Genomic DNA, 14,835 nt, shown 5'->3' on the forward strand with positions numbered 1-14,835 from the left:
AGAGAGAGAGAGAGAGAGAGAGAGAGAGAGAGAGAGAGAGAGAGAGAGAGAGAGAGAGAGAGAGAGAGAGAGAGAGAGAGAGAGAATTGGATTTAGGGGCTGGGGAATGTTAGGTCATTCAGCCCATCTAAGGTAAAACCCTATGTATCTTATAAGGTAAAAGTTAATAGCAAGATGAAAGAAAGGAGGCAAGATCTGAGATAAATAGAAGATATAAAGTTTTGGTGGCCGTTGTGGTAACGTCCCTGACTGATGAACGCAAGACTGGGGTTCGAGTCCAGCTCAAACTCGGTAGTTTCTTTGGTCGCAGTAACCACACCAACCCTGTGAGCTAAGGATGGGGGTTTTGGGAGAGCCTATAGGTCTATTTGCAGAGTCACCAGCAGCCATTGCTTGGCCCTCCTTGGTCCTAGCTTGAATGAATGAATGATTTAAAGTTTTCAGGCATCCTGACATCTAAGGTCAGTCCTAGCTTGAGTGGAGAGGGGGTTTGGGGGCTGATCATATGTATATATGGTCAGTCTCTAGGACATTGTCCTGATCGTTAGGGCAACGTCACTGTCCCTTGCCTCTGCCATTAATGAGCAGCCTTTAAACCTTAAACTAAGGGCCGAAGAAATGCTCCAAGGACCTTTTTAATGCCTACAGAGCACCAAAAGAGGTGCACTGACGGCACTAGCCCCTTACGGAGATTTTAAAATAATTCTGTGCTCTTTGTACGGACTCATGGAACCAATGAATTAAAGAGTTTTTTGTGGGCGTAAATTCAAAATCAACATAACATGACATAAAAATTATAATTTTTACATGTTACCTTAAAGCAGTTTTTAAAACCAGACTATAATAAATTTGTGCTGTGTAAACAGATTATTATTGTTTTATTATTATTATTGTTATTAGTATTATTACAACCCTAGTTTGAAAAGCAAGATGCTATAAGCCCAAGGGCTCCAGCAGGGAAAAATAGCCCAGTGAGGATAGGAAATAAGGAAATAAAAGATATAATAAGTAATGAACAATTAAAATGAAATATTCTAAAAGCAATATACACTATATCTGCAGTTGTATGCTTAATAGAAAATACCCAAAAATCTAACAATTAACTCAAACTTAAGGTTAAATTTCTTCCACTACACTTTGAAATTCAACTGCTGGATGCCTGAATATCTGTTGGTTTAGACCACCCTGGGATTATCTAATGTTATACACCATACTCTCTCAAATACTTTTTCTCATCATAATTAGAAATTACTTTACTTTTACAATTTTCGATTAAAAGAAAATCATGATCAAACGAAAAAAAAAAAATAATCAATGGGGCTTTTATGAAAGAGACATCTTCATTATCAACTATGCTTCTTGAGCAAAGGAATCTACTGTCCCCATTTTTATCTGCATCAAAGCGACCAGATATCGAAAAAGCTGGACTTACTTTTTTTTTTAGTGTACAGGATAACTAAGAGCTTTCATTCAATATGATGCAGGATGCCAAAGTACAAAATGGATGATAGAAAGTAAAAGAGATGATACGGGTTTTCCCATGCCAAGAAAAATAATCTATTCCTTCTGCTCTCAAATGTGCTGGGAATTTTCATACAATAATTAGTGGTGAGGCAGAATATTGCCATTTGATTAAAACATGGAAAGAATACTCCATTCACAACGACCTCAATGGACTTTAGGTTTAATATGCCCTACCTATAACTGACATCAGTCTGTGAAGATGGAAAAGGAAGGATATTCTATAGGAACTCAATCTTCTGTCACTGGCGATATTTTGATGATTGGTTATAATAGATGCAAATATGAATGATCGAGTTAAGGAGCTAAAGGATATTTTAAAACGTTGGAGAGGTAATTGAAAAAAATGGAAAAAGTGAGAGCAATTGGTAGGCTTACAAGCAAAATGTTGCTAGTTTGCAATTATGAAGGAAAGGTTCCAAAAATATAGGAAAGGAGAGATTGTATGGAAAAGGTCGGCTGGTGTGTTTGCAAAAATTACAGGTGCAAAGTATTACTTAACTAAAGGGGGACTCAATAAAAACACAGACCTCCGCCGCGGCACCTTATTTCTCGACCTTTTGCCCGACCTTGACCTTGACATTAACATGTATCAATTGGCGTGGATTTTCATACACTCACACATGAACCAAGTTTGAAGTCTCTGTGACAACAATGGCCAAATTCATGGCCGATTACGTGAATTGGACCTTTTACTTGACCATGACCTTGACCTTCTAAAATTTAATCATTTCCAGCCTTTTACATAAAAGTTAATTCCTTTGAGTTTCATTGCTCTACGATTAAAATTGTGGCCAGGAAGCTGTTCACTAACAAACTGGGTAAAACAACCACCTTCCAACTTCGTTGGCGGAGGTAATAAATCTGAAAGAGAAATTAAATAAAGGAGGATTGATGACTGAAGGGAAGTGAGAATTCAAAAAGCGTAATGTGTATGGATAAAGTGTACTCTAGGAAACCACTGCGAGAAGTTTGGTATAGGAATAAAAAGCCATATTCGCAATTGTCAGACTTATGATTGACCAGTGAGTGATTTTTTTCAGAGGGGTGAAGGGTAAAGGTAATTTACTAGGAGCAACAAGGTTTCTTTATCAAAGGTGAGACAGCTTCTGCATTGGTACTAAACAGAGTCTGAGACACAAGTAATTGTTTCCATGGATATTTGATATTCTTATGGATGAAGCAATGTGAGACTAGAGAAATAGCAGAGATATACTTAACTTTACTTTAACCCTTTCACTGCCCTAGCAAAGTGGTATTCATTAGAACGGTCTTCATGAGAGATATCCAATAGATATGAACACCTAGGGTCTGTGTGGTCTTGAAAGATTTTGCTACATCAGATATTTTGTTGAATTCACCAATGGCAGTGAAAGGGTTAAGGAATGTTTTCCTGGTCCTATCACACAGAAAAACCATAAGCACTAAAGGACCTACTAGATAAGATTTGTCGAATACATTCTTAGATATGGGCTAAGGCACCAGCCACCTGTTGCGATACTACCACTAGAGTTATCAGGTCTTTCGCCTGGCCAGATAGCACTATTTCGGATCACTCTCTGGTTACGCTCATTTTCCCTATGCCAACACGGACCGAATGGTCTGGTCTATTCATTATATTTTCTCGTCTTTCCTCATACTCCTGATAATACTAAGATAACAGAAAGATTCTAATACACTCAAGGAGTTAACTACTGCACTGTAATTGTTCAATGGCTACTTTTCACTCGGTAAGGGCAGAAGAGACTCTTTAGCTATGGTATGCAGCACTTCTAAGAGAAAGACACTACAAATCAATCTATTGTTCACTATTATTGGGTAGTGCCATAGCCTCAGTATCATGGACTTCCACTGTCTTGGGTTACAGGTCTAGAGGTCTTTTACTTGAGGGTACACTCAGGCGCAGTAATCTATTTGTATTCCTATTTCCTTTCCTCACTGGGCTATTTTCCTTGTTGGGGTCTTTCGGCTTATACCATCCTGCTTTTCCAACTGGGGTTGTAGCTTAGCTAATAATAATAATAACAATAATAATAATAAAGTATCACACAGCGTATGTCAAGTTAGTCATTTCCACATTATTGAAGCACTTAGAAAACAAGAAAGACTTTAGTTTGATCTTTAAAGTCCAACATATCTTCAGTCTTTTGGATCAATTCCATACCCTGAATGTAAAATGATATTTTCATTATAGAATAAATTTTTTAACATTATTATTATTATTATTATTATTACTATCCAAGCTACAACCCTAGTTGGAAAAGCAAGATGCTATAAGCCCAGGGGCTCCAACAGGGAAAAATAGCCCAGTGAGGAAAGGAAATAAGGAAATAAATAAATGAAGAGAACAAATTAACAATAAATCATTCTAAAATAAGTAACAACGTCAAAACAGACATGTCATATATAAACTATTAACAACATCAAAAAACAAATATGTCATAAATAAACTATAAAAAGACTCATGTCCGCCTGGTCAACAAAAAAACATTTGCTCCAACTTTGAACTTTTGAAGTTCTACATATTAAACCATCCGATTAGGAAGATCATTCCACAAATTGGTAACAGCTGGAATAAAACTTCTAGAGAACTGCGTAATATTGAGCCTCGTGATGGAGAAGGCCTGGCTATTAGAATTAACTGCCTGCCTAGTATTACGAACAGGATAGAATTGTCCAGGGAGATCTGAATGTAAAGGATGGTCAGAGTTATGAAAAATCTTATGCAACATGCATAATGAACTAATTGAACGACGGTGCCAGAGATTAATATCTAGATCAGGAATGAGAAATTTAATAGACCGTAAGTTTCTGTCCAACAAATTAAGATGAGAATCAGCAGCTGAAGACCAGACTTACCCAGTAGTTATATATATAGCTTACGTCCCTGCCGTCACGGCAGAAATTTCAAAACTCGCGCCAATTGCCGATTGGGTAGCCAGGGATACCACCTGCGCACCCTCCAGCGAGGTACCAGGAACCATTCCATGATTCCTCAGATCTTCCATGCCCATAGTCTCTAGAGGGGAGGATTGATTGATTGATTGATTGAAAGTTTTCTGGCATCCTGACATCTAAGGTCATTGACGCCGATACCATTTACTGTATATGAAAATTAAAAGAGAATTCGATTAAAACCATAAAAATTAAGAAGTCATTACAATAGTTAAATAGTTTTCAGAAGACCTGCTTCTGAAATAAATCTAAAAATTCCGCTCGCATAGTAAGACACATCATGTCCAAGAATCTTGGCAAGGATAAACCTGCCATCCTCACCTCGAGCCTCAAACAGATATCTATTTCTTAAGTTAGTAAAATTAGGGCATTCGGTCAACAAATGCCTCACTGTTAAAGGTACTAAACAGTCCTCGCAATACGGTTGGTGTTGGCCCTTCAGCAGATACTCGTGTGTCAACCGTGTGTGACCAATACGGAGACGACAAAGAGTCATCTCCCATTTTCGGGGTATCATGTTATAGCTCCAAGGTGATATGATATTTGTTACTTCCCTCATTTTATTGCCATCTTGACTATCCCAGTGCTGTTGCCATTTATCACAAACCAATTTCCTGATATAAGGTAGGAAATCGTTACATGGAATGGGATACCTCCTTGGTAGCAACTCGGATGCCGCATTCTTCGCCAGTAAATCTGCCTTCTCATTCCCAGACACACCTACATGTGCTGGAACCCAACAAAATCGAACTGTTATACCTTTCCGTCCAATAATAAAAAGCCATTCTAAAATCTTTAAAACTAGAGAGTTACTAGAATTAAAAACTTCTAAAGCTTCAAGAACACTCCTTGCATCACTAAAAATTGTAAAATTACCCTCCTTTTCCAAAGCTATTTTCTCAATAGCAGTTAATATGCCATACAGTTTGGCAGTAAATATGGAAGCTGTTAGAGGAAGTGCACCTCTACAATTAAAATCATTACTATGTACTCCAAATCCAACGCCAGCATCAGATTTGGAGCCATCAATATATATAAAAGTCGATCCTCTATGTTCTTCAACATGTTCCATAAAAAGAGACCTGGATTCTAAGTCAGTCAAATTCTTCTTAACTCCAATAAAGTATCTACAAAAAGATATGTCAGGTAATTTCCATGGAGGCGTTGATGATACCTTGAATGGAAGCACCTTATTTCTAATTATATCCAGATTGTTTAATAATTGTTTAACCCGAAACCCAAAAGGTTGAGGAGATTTTGGGAGCAACTCAAAGTAGGTTGAGTGCCTTACAAGGCTTGCAGTCTGAAAGGCTGAAGAATTAGGGAGTCTTTGCAATCTAAACCAATACCGAATAATAGAGGACATTCGGTAAAGGTAAAGAGGCAACTCCCCAGCATCAACAAGGAGACTTGTGATAGGGGACGTTCTAAAGGCTCCTGTAGACAATCTAATGCTAGCATGATGTATTGAATCTAGTATTTTTAACCGGCTTGGGGTTGCTGAGGAGTATATTTCGCATCCATAGCTAATTTTGGAAAATATCAAGGCCTTGTATAATTTTAAAATTGTATTGCGGTCTGCCCCCCATGATGTATGGGACAATACTTTTAAAAGATTCATAGCTTCAACACATTTAACTTTTAATGCTTTTAAGTGAGAAACCCATGTAAGCCTACAATCAAATATCAACCCTAAAAATTTTGCTTCACTTGCACATGGGATCCGTTGACCTTTGATGTATATATCCGGGTCTGGATGTACTCCCCGTATACGACAGAAATGGACAATTGTAGTTTTACTTGTTGAGAACTTAAATCCATTCATATCGGCCCAATGGATAATTTTATCAATAGAGAGTTGGATTTTTCTCTCAACCATTGCCATTCTGGCCCCAGCAAATTATATGGAGAGATCATCCACAAATAATGTTGCGAGAACATCCCGGGGAATGACTGAGGATATCCCATTAATTGCTAGTGCAAAAAGGGTTACACTCAGCACACTCCCCTGAGGAACTCCTTCTTCCTGGCATTTACTCTGTGATAGAGCTTCCCCAACTCTCACTTGGAAAACTCTATGTGAAAGAAATGACTGGATAAATAGTGGTAGCTCACCCCTCAATCCGCACTCATGGATTCTTTTAAGTATACCGTATCTCCATGTGGTATCATATGCCTTTTCAAGATCAAAAAAGACTGTCACATGGTGCTGTTTGGAAGCAAAGGCTTCACAAATGGAGGACTCAAGTTGTATCAGCACATCGGTCGTTGAGTGCATTTTCCTGAATCCACATTGAATGGGTGATAAAATATTCTTCTTTTCAAGGTACCAAATCAGTCTTGCATTGACCATCTTCTCCATGATTTTACATAAACAAGATGTCAATGCAATAGGTCGGTAGTTTGCTGCTAAAAACTTGTCCTTACCGGGTTTTAAAAAGGCTAAAATAACGGCTAGTTCCCAAACACTTGGATAACTATGATCATGCCACATTCTATTAAAAATGCTTAAAATAAATAACTTTGTATTAAAAGGTACATGTTTAATCATTGCATATGGAATTCCATCGGGTCCAGGGGCTGTATCGTTACAAGTAGCAAGGGCAGAATCAAATTCTCTTTCAGTAAAAGGAGAATTGTATGACTCTTGCTTTCTTGTTGCGAAGTTTAAAACTTTCTTTTCTTCATTGCTCCTATACTGGTGACCAGGAGCTGTTTCACACTTGCACGATACATTTGAGAAATGGTCAGCCAGGGCATTGCTAACTTCAGTTGCTCCAGTCATATACTGGCCATTTATCTTTAACACTGGTGGTGGGTTTGGGGTGAATTTGCCAGCTATCTTTTTGACTTTCCTCCACACAGAAGATGGTGGTGTTCTACTGTTAATGGAGGAAACAAAAGACATCCATGACTGGCGCCTTGCTTCTTTCATGGCACGACGGAACTGTGCTCTACATTTCTTGTACATAGTTAAATTCTCATCAGTTCTGCGTCTACGCAATCGTGTTAGAGATCTTCTTGTGGCTCTGTGGAGTGCAGTTAGTTCAGAAGACCACCACGGGACTGGTCGTCGTTTGAATAACCCTGTTGTTTTGGGAATTGAATTGACTCCTGCTGTATGAAGAGTTCCATTCAGTAGGTCTATGGCATCATCAACACTTTCAACCTGTTCTGCTCTCCCTTCGATTTCACTTTAGCTCGGAAAATTTAACTCAGTCTGCCTTGTCTAGATTCTAACGTGGCGATCTTTGCAAAGGCGAACCCTTGTTGGTGTTTATAATGATTGGTGCATGATCACTAGTATGCCAATCATCTAATGTCCTCCAATCAAAATCAAGAAGGCAGTTAGAGCTTGCAATTGAAAGGTCAATGCATGACAAAGTACCTGTCTGAACATGGAAGTGTGTGGGCTCTCCTGTATTAAGGAGTCCCACATCCTCATTCTCCACAATTGATGAGATAATATTGCCCTTTGTGTTTGCTAAAATATCACCCCATAAAGGATGTCTACCATTCATATCTCCCAGTAAGAGAAAAGGTTGAGGGAGTTGTTGAATGACCTCTGCTAAATCATCATATAAAATATTATCATTTGGAGGTAAGTACAGAGAGCATATTGTATATTTTCTCCCTATATCAATTTGTACAACAACTGCCTGAAGGGTTGTACGTATAGACATGGGTATTTGGGGAACATCTCGACGAATGTACATGAGACTTCCGCCATGGCTCCCTGCTTGTTGATTATATGGTGTTTTATAGCTAACATACTCTCGAGGACTAGAAGTGTTAGAATCAAGCATACTTTCCTGTAGACATACAATTATGGGGGAATGCTCATGAATTAGGAGCTTAAGTTCTTCATATTTCGCCCTCAAACCCTGACAGTTCCATTGCAAAATGGAGGAGAAAACTATGGATTATTTCTGGGAGAGATCTTGGATGAGGTCTTCCCATTAGCAGTTTTTAATCTAACGTTATTACCTGTAGGTTTCTTCAGAGGTGGTCTTGTTATGTTGGGTTTTACGTTGGTGTTTTTCTTTGTATCTTTTTTATCTAGGCCTATTTGTTGAGGGGGATGGTGGACCTCAACTTGAATTTCTGATTTATTTAAATTATCTTCTGGTTGATCGGCAACATCAACAGACAAAATATCATATTTATTTGATGTCATAATTCTAGTATTTCTTATGGAAGGGGGTGAGAGAGATGGAGGTCTCTCTCTTTTACGATTAGTAGGTTGTGAGTTACCAGGTTTTTGTACCTTCCCCACTACAGGTACACCTGATAACTTGGTGTCATGTGGAATCTCCATTAAATCAGGCAAGGATATGGCCTGGGAGAGGTTAGTACTATCCTTTGTAATGGGGCAAGGTTTGATAGTGGTGGGCAATGTCTTTTGGTTGATACTCAATGATAAATCTTTAGGAGGAGATGTTCTTGTCTTATGCAGCACTTTATCAATAGATGGTGAATTCCTTTTTCGAGAACTACCTACAGTAGTAGGTGGGTGAGATGATTCCCGAGGAACTTTTTCTCCTGTTTTTAATGTCTTTGCATAAGTATTAGATTTATTTAATAATCTCTTGGCATGCCCCACGCTTACATGTTCAATAATTGATTTATTGAGGGCAGCCTCTTCTAACTTATAAAACTGGCAGCTCCTATCATTAGATTTATGATTAGAGTTGCAGTTTAAGCACCTTGCCTCAAATGTACATTCCCCATGGTAAATATTGGAGCAAGTATTACAAATTCTTTCACTATTGCAAACTTTGGAAGGATGTCCAAATTTAAAGCAATTATAACATTGCAGTGGCTTTTGCTTGAAAGGTTGAACTCTGATCCTTTCGTTTTCTATGTCTATGTGGGAAGGTACATCGGCATCCTGGAAAGTAAGAACAATCATTATGTTCCAGGTACTTTATGTACTTTCCACACTGATAGAGGACACATAGTCAATATCTCTTCTTCAGTAAATTCATACAGATCCCTATTAAAAACCACTCCCCTTCCATAGCTAAAGTTTAGATGGGGTTTGATGTCCAATTTTATATCATCATTTACTGTCTTCAAATTGGACAGTATAACAGACTGTGTGTATGACTTGGCCTTTATCAAGTAACTTTTCTTACCGAATCGAGATATATCTCCAGGTGCGATCGTACCTACCTTCCTCTGAAGAAATTTGCAGACCTTGAAATAATTTTCCGTACCTCCTACAGATTGAGCAAGAAGCCACATTGGTGGTTTTGGCTTTCTTTGGGATGGCATATCCGCCTCTATATCTTTATCAGCCCAGTCTGCTGGTCTGTAGACATCCAGATCTTTAGGTGCTCCATCACACAGAGCACCCTTAACACTCATATTACCTACTTTAATATCAACAATATTACGGCTTGCATTAAATGCTTCCTCATGACAATTAAATGATAACCAAGATTCCCAATTATCATCTTGAAGTTTCATTCTAATTTCTTATATTAATCCATAACACTCAAATATTTTATGTAGCATATCATAATTAGTCTCTAATGGGATTTGGGTAATGTGCAGGACATTCAATTTTCCTGTGTTGCCCAAATTACCCTTTTTCCGAGTGTTTAAAGAATAGTCCTTTTTAGTTCCTACGTCGTCAACGGAGTTTTCTTTAAATGAATTGCCAGAGGTCGTCAACAGTGCCGGGGGCGAGTCAGCATATCCAGGGGAGGTGGGGTCATTTTCACAAGAATCCATCATAAAAAAGAAGAGAGAAGAGTGATTTTTTGAAGTTTGATTTAACTGCTTGAGAACATTGAGGCATCACATGTTGGGAAGGAAATTTACACTCTCCACTACCGGCACAGTGAGAGTATACTTCCCAGATGGTCCACTCCATACCCTACCCGAAGGATAGCATCAAAACAGATATAGAGGCACAGGTGTAAGCTGAACCCGCCTGTTAGGACTGAGACCAAGAAACTATGGAATCATCCTCCCCATATCTGTAATGACGGGCTTCCGGCCAAAAGCCGAGAGTCCTACCCCAAGCGTTGGATCCCCCTGGATTCCGAAGACCCAACACTTGAGAATAGTTCCGCCAAAAAGGTCCAAACCATCTTCGGGATGGCTGAGATCATCCAATACTCTCACATATAGCTTTGAGCACAAACACCTCCCAACCGTGACACCTTTCCCATTCATCAAAGCAGGAAGCAATACCGGATGTAGAAACATCCGCCCAAGTGGCAATAACAGATGTAGAAACATCCATGCCATAAAAAGAGAAAAAAAAATAATAATAAACACACATATATATGTAAATATATACACATACATATGGGAAATTTTACTCAGGGTTGGGACAGCAACATGAAGGAAAGTTTATAATATTAGGAGAAGGTTGAAGCCATATAAAGAGGAAGAAAAAGATGAAAGAGAGAAATTTAGATTCGAACTGGGGGAGCAATTTCCCCAAGTTCGAGAGCCCTCTTGCCCGTCACCAAGATTCAGCACGGGAATGAAATGCCGTGCTGAAGCTCAATGACTTCATCAAGGCATTCTTTCATTAAGAGGGTAGAGGGGAGGAGGGTGGGAATTAAATTATATATAACTATCGGGTAAGTATGTTCAAAAATTTATTTTATAATGATAATATTTTTAAACATCTGACTTACCCGGTAGTTATATATATAGCTGATTGACACCTTTTGTGGAGAGTCAGAGACAGCCAACATTGTTGGAATTTTACTTAAGAGTTAATAAAACAAGCTTAAGGGTTCGTACCTGATAAGGAAGCTGACTTCAATGATTCTCTGCCTCATTATGTCAGCTTTCCTTATGAGATCCAGCGATCCTCCCAGGGGGCTGAAGACCTCAAGGAGCTATCAAACTGGTGTAAATAGCTCTATGTGACAGGACCTCCTCCAATACACTTGTTCTGGGCGCTCTCAAGGAACAAATTGACCACCTGACTACAATCAATGATTGTGGAAGAATGTCGCAATCTCCACAAACAACCATTAAAATACAAAAGTTCCAAGAAAAGAAAAGGGTATTAGGATTATGGGAATGTAGTGGTGGATCCTTCCCTCACTACTGCACTCGCTGCTACGAATGGTCCCAGAGTATAGCAGTCCTCATAAAGAGTCTGGACACGTTTCAATTAGTGTAAAGCGAACACAGATTTACTCCTCCAAAAGGTTGTGTCCATAATGCTCTGCAATGATCTATTTTGCTTGAAGGCCACCAAATTTGCTACAGCTCTAACTTCATGCATCTTGACCTTTAACCGCTTAAGGTCTGCCTCACTGCAATGTGCATGAGCCTCCCTTATCAAGAGCCTGATGAAGAATGAAAGGGAATTCTTTGACATCAGTAACGAGGGCTTCTTGACCGAGCACCAAAGAGCTTCCGACTTGCCTCGCAACTCCTTCGTTCTGTCCAGATAAAACTTCAGGGCTCTTACTGGGCGCAGTACTCTCTCCAACTCCTCGCCAACCACATCCGAAAGACTCTGAATCTCAAAAGCCTTGGGCCAAGGTTGAAAATGGCGTTCATTCTTGGCGAAAAAGCCTAACTGCAATGAGCAGATAGCTTTGTTATCTCGAAAGCCAACGTTTTTACTAAACGCATAAATTTCACCGACTCTTTTAGTTGTTGCCAGACTAACCAAAAATAGAGTCTTCATCATGAGGTCCTTAAATGAAGTTGAATGCAAGGGCTCAAACCTGCCACTCATAAGGAACTTCAGGACTATATCCAGATTCCAACCTGGTGAATCCTGGTGCCATCGCTTTGATGTTTCAAACTATTTGAGAAGTTCCTGTAGGTCTTTATAATTCGAAAGGTCCAAGTTTCTGTGCCTGAATACGGTCGCTAACATACTCCTGTATCCCTTGATGGTAGAGGAAGAAAAATTGTGTTTCATTCGAAAGTATAACAGGAAGTCAGCAATCTGAGTTATAGAGGTACTGGATGAGGAATCAGAGTTGACTCTGCACCATTCTCTAAAAACCTCCCACTTGGATTAATAAACCTTGATGGTAGAAGTCCTTCTTGCTCTCGCAATAGCCCTAGCTGCCTCCTTTGAAAAATCTCTAGCTCTTGTAAGTTTTTCGATAGTCTGAAGGCAGTTAGATGAAGAGCTTGGAGACTTTGATGGTACCTTTCCAAGTGGGGTTGTCTGAGTAAATCTACTCTTAATGGAAGGCTTCTTGGAGTGTCCACCATCCATTCCAGTAACTCTGTGAACCATTCTTTTGAGGGCCAAAAGGGGGCCACTCGAGTCATTCTGGTCCCTTCGTGTGACACAAATTTTTGTATCACTTTGTAAAGGATTTTGAACGGTGGAAGAGCGTACACGTCCAGATTGGACCAGTCTAACAGGAAAGCATCTATGTGGACTGCTTTGAGATCTGGCACTGGGGAGCAGTAAGTCTATAGCTTCTTTGTCTTCGAAGTCGCGAATAGGTCTATACAAGGACAACCCCAAAGTTGCCACAGTTCCTTGCAGACTTCTTGATGGAGTGTCCATTCTGTGGACAGAACTTAACCTCTCCTGCTGAGGCTGTCTGCCATCACATTCTTCTCCCCCTGAATGAACCTTGTTACAAGGATTAAATTCCTTTCCTTCGCTCAGATAAGAAGATTCCTAGCAGTCTCGTAAAGGGACATCGAGTGGGTTCCACCTTGCTTGGCGATGTAAGCCAATGCTGTGGTGTTGTCGGCATTGACCTGCACCACTTTGTTCAAAACTGACCCTTTGAAGTTTTCGAGGGCCAACAGGACTGCTAACAGTTCCTTTTGGTTGATGTGGAAGCTTTTCCGATCCTCTGTCCACAGGCAGTGATCATAGGAATGAGCTCTGAGAAGCCAATCGTTCAGATACAGGGAGGCTCTGATGCCTCTCGAGTGCAGTATTCTTGCTACATTTAGCATTAGTTTCATGAATATTTGAGGGGCGGTGCTGAGACCGAAACACAGGGCTCTAAACTGAAACACTTCCTCCTTGAAAACGAACCTCAGATAATGCTTGAAGCTCGGATGAATGGGGATGTGAAAGTAAGCGTCCTGGAGGTCTAATGAGACCATCCAGTCTCCCTTTCTTACAGTTGCAAGGACTGACTTTGATGTCTCCATGGAGAACTTTGTCTTCTGGACAAACGTGTTGAGTGCGCTTACGTCCAGGACTGGACGCCATCCCCACGAGTTCTTGGGAACCAGGAACAAGCAGTTATAGAAACCTGGTTACTGCAAGTCCCGCACCCTCTCTATGGCCCCCTTCTCCAACAAGGGAGACATTTGGAGTTGTAAAACCTGCCTCTTTGACTCCTCTCTGTATCTGGGAGAGAGATCTATTGGAGCTAAAACTAAAGGTTTCCCTATAAAAGGGATTTTGTAACCCTCCTTCAGAAGTTGTACTGACCAAAGGTCTGCTCCCCTCTTCTCCCAAGCTCGCAAGAAGTTGTGTAGTCTAGCTCCTACTGCCTGAAGGTGAAAGCAGCCAGACTCTGCTTTGCCCTGTTCTGAATCCTCTCCTCTTTGCTCTCCTTCCCCTCGGGTCTGGAGCTACCCCTGCTGGAATTCTTCCCTCGAAAGGGCTGAGAAAACTTAGGGAATGGCATTTCTTCCTTTGGTTTGCAGCTAGCGAAGGAAGTTGGTAGAACCTTTCTTGTCGTCTTTGAAACCAAATCTTGGGTGGCCTTTTGGGTTAACGCAGATGAAATCTCTCTAATCAATTCTTGTGGAAAAAGAAAGTAAGACAGTGGTGCATATAGCAATTCTGATTTCTGAAAGGGAGTAACCCCAAGAGACAGAAACGAACACATCTGAGCTCTTTTCTTAAGGATCCCCACTGAGAAAAGCGCTGCCAACTCATTAGATCCGACTCGTAACGCTTTATCCATACATGACATGATGTGGATTAGACTAGCAGTTTTACCATCTTTAAGGGCAGAAACCTTCTTCCCCAAGGCTCCCAGAGTGCAGTCGAGGAAATTGAATACCTCGAAGGCTCTGAAGACGCCTTTGAGAAGATGATCTAATTCCGAAGTTGACCAGAGAATCTTGGTCTTCCTCATGGCCGAAATACGGGAAGCGTCTACTAGACTTGAAAAATCTCCTTGGGCAGAAGCAGGAACTCCCAAGCCGAGAACTTCTCCCGTCTCGTAGCAGATACTAGATCTAGAGCCCAGTCTAGTCGGAGGAAAAGCAAAAGCTGCCTTTCCTTGGTCCTTCTTAGACTCCATCCAGTCTCCCATCACCCTTAGAGCTCTCTTTGATGACCGTGACTGAACCATCTTGGTAAAAAGAGACTTCTTCGATGCCTTCCCAAGCATGAATTTTGAGGGTGGCGAACGTGGAGCAACGGGCACA

The sequence above is a fragment of the Palaemon carinicauda genome, chromosome 30 (assembly GCF_036898095.1).
Source record: "Palaemon carinicauda isolate YSFRI2023 chromosome 30, ASM3689809v2, whole genome shotgun sequence".
In the NCBI taxonomy this organism is placed as follows: Eukaryota; Metazoa; Arthropoda; class Malacostraca; order Decapoda; family Palaemonidae; genus Palaemon; species Palaemon carinicauda.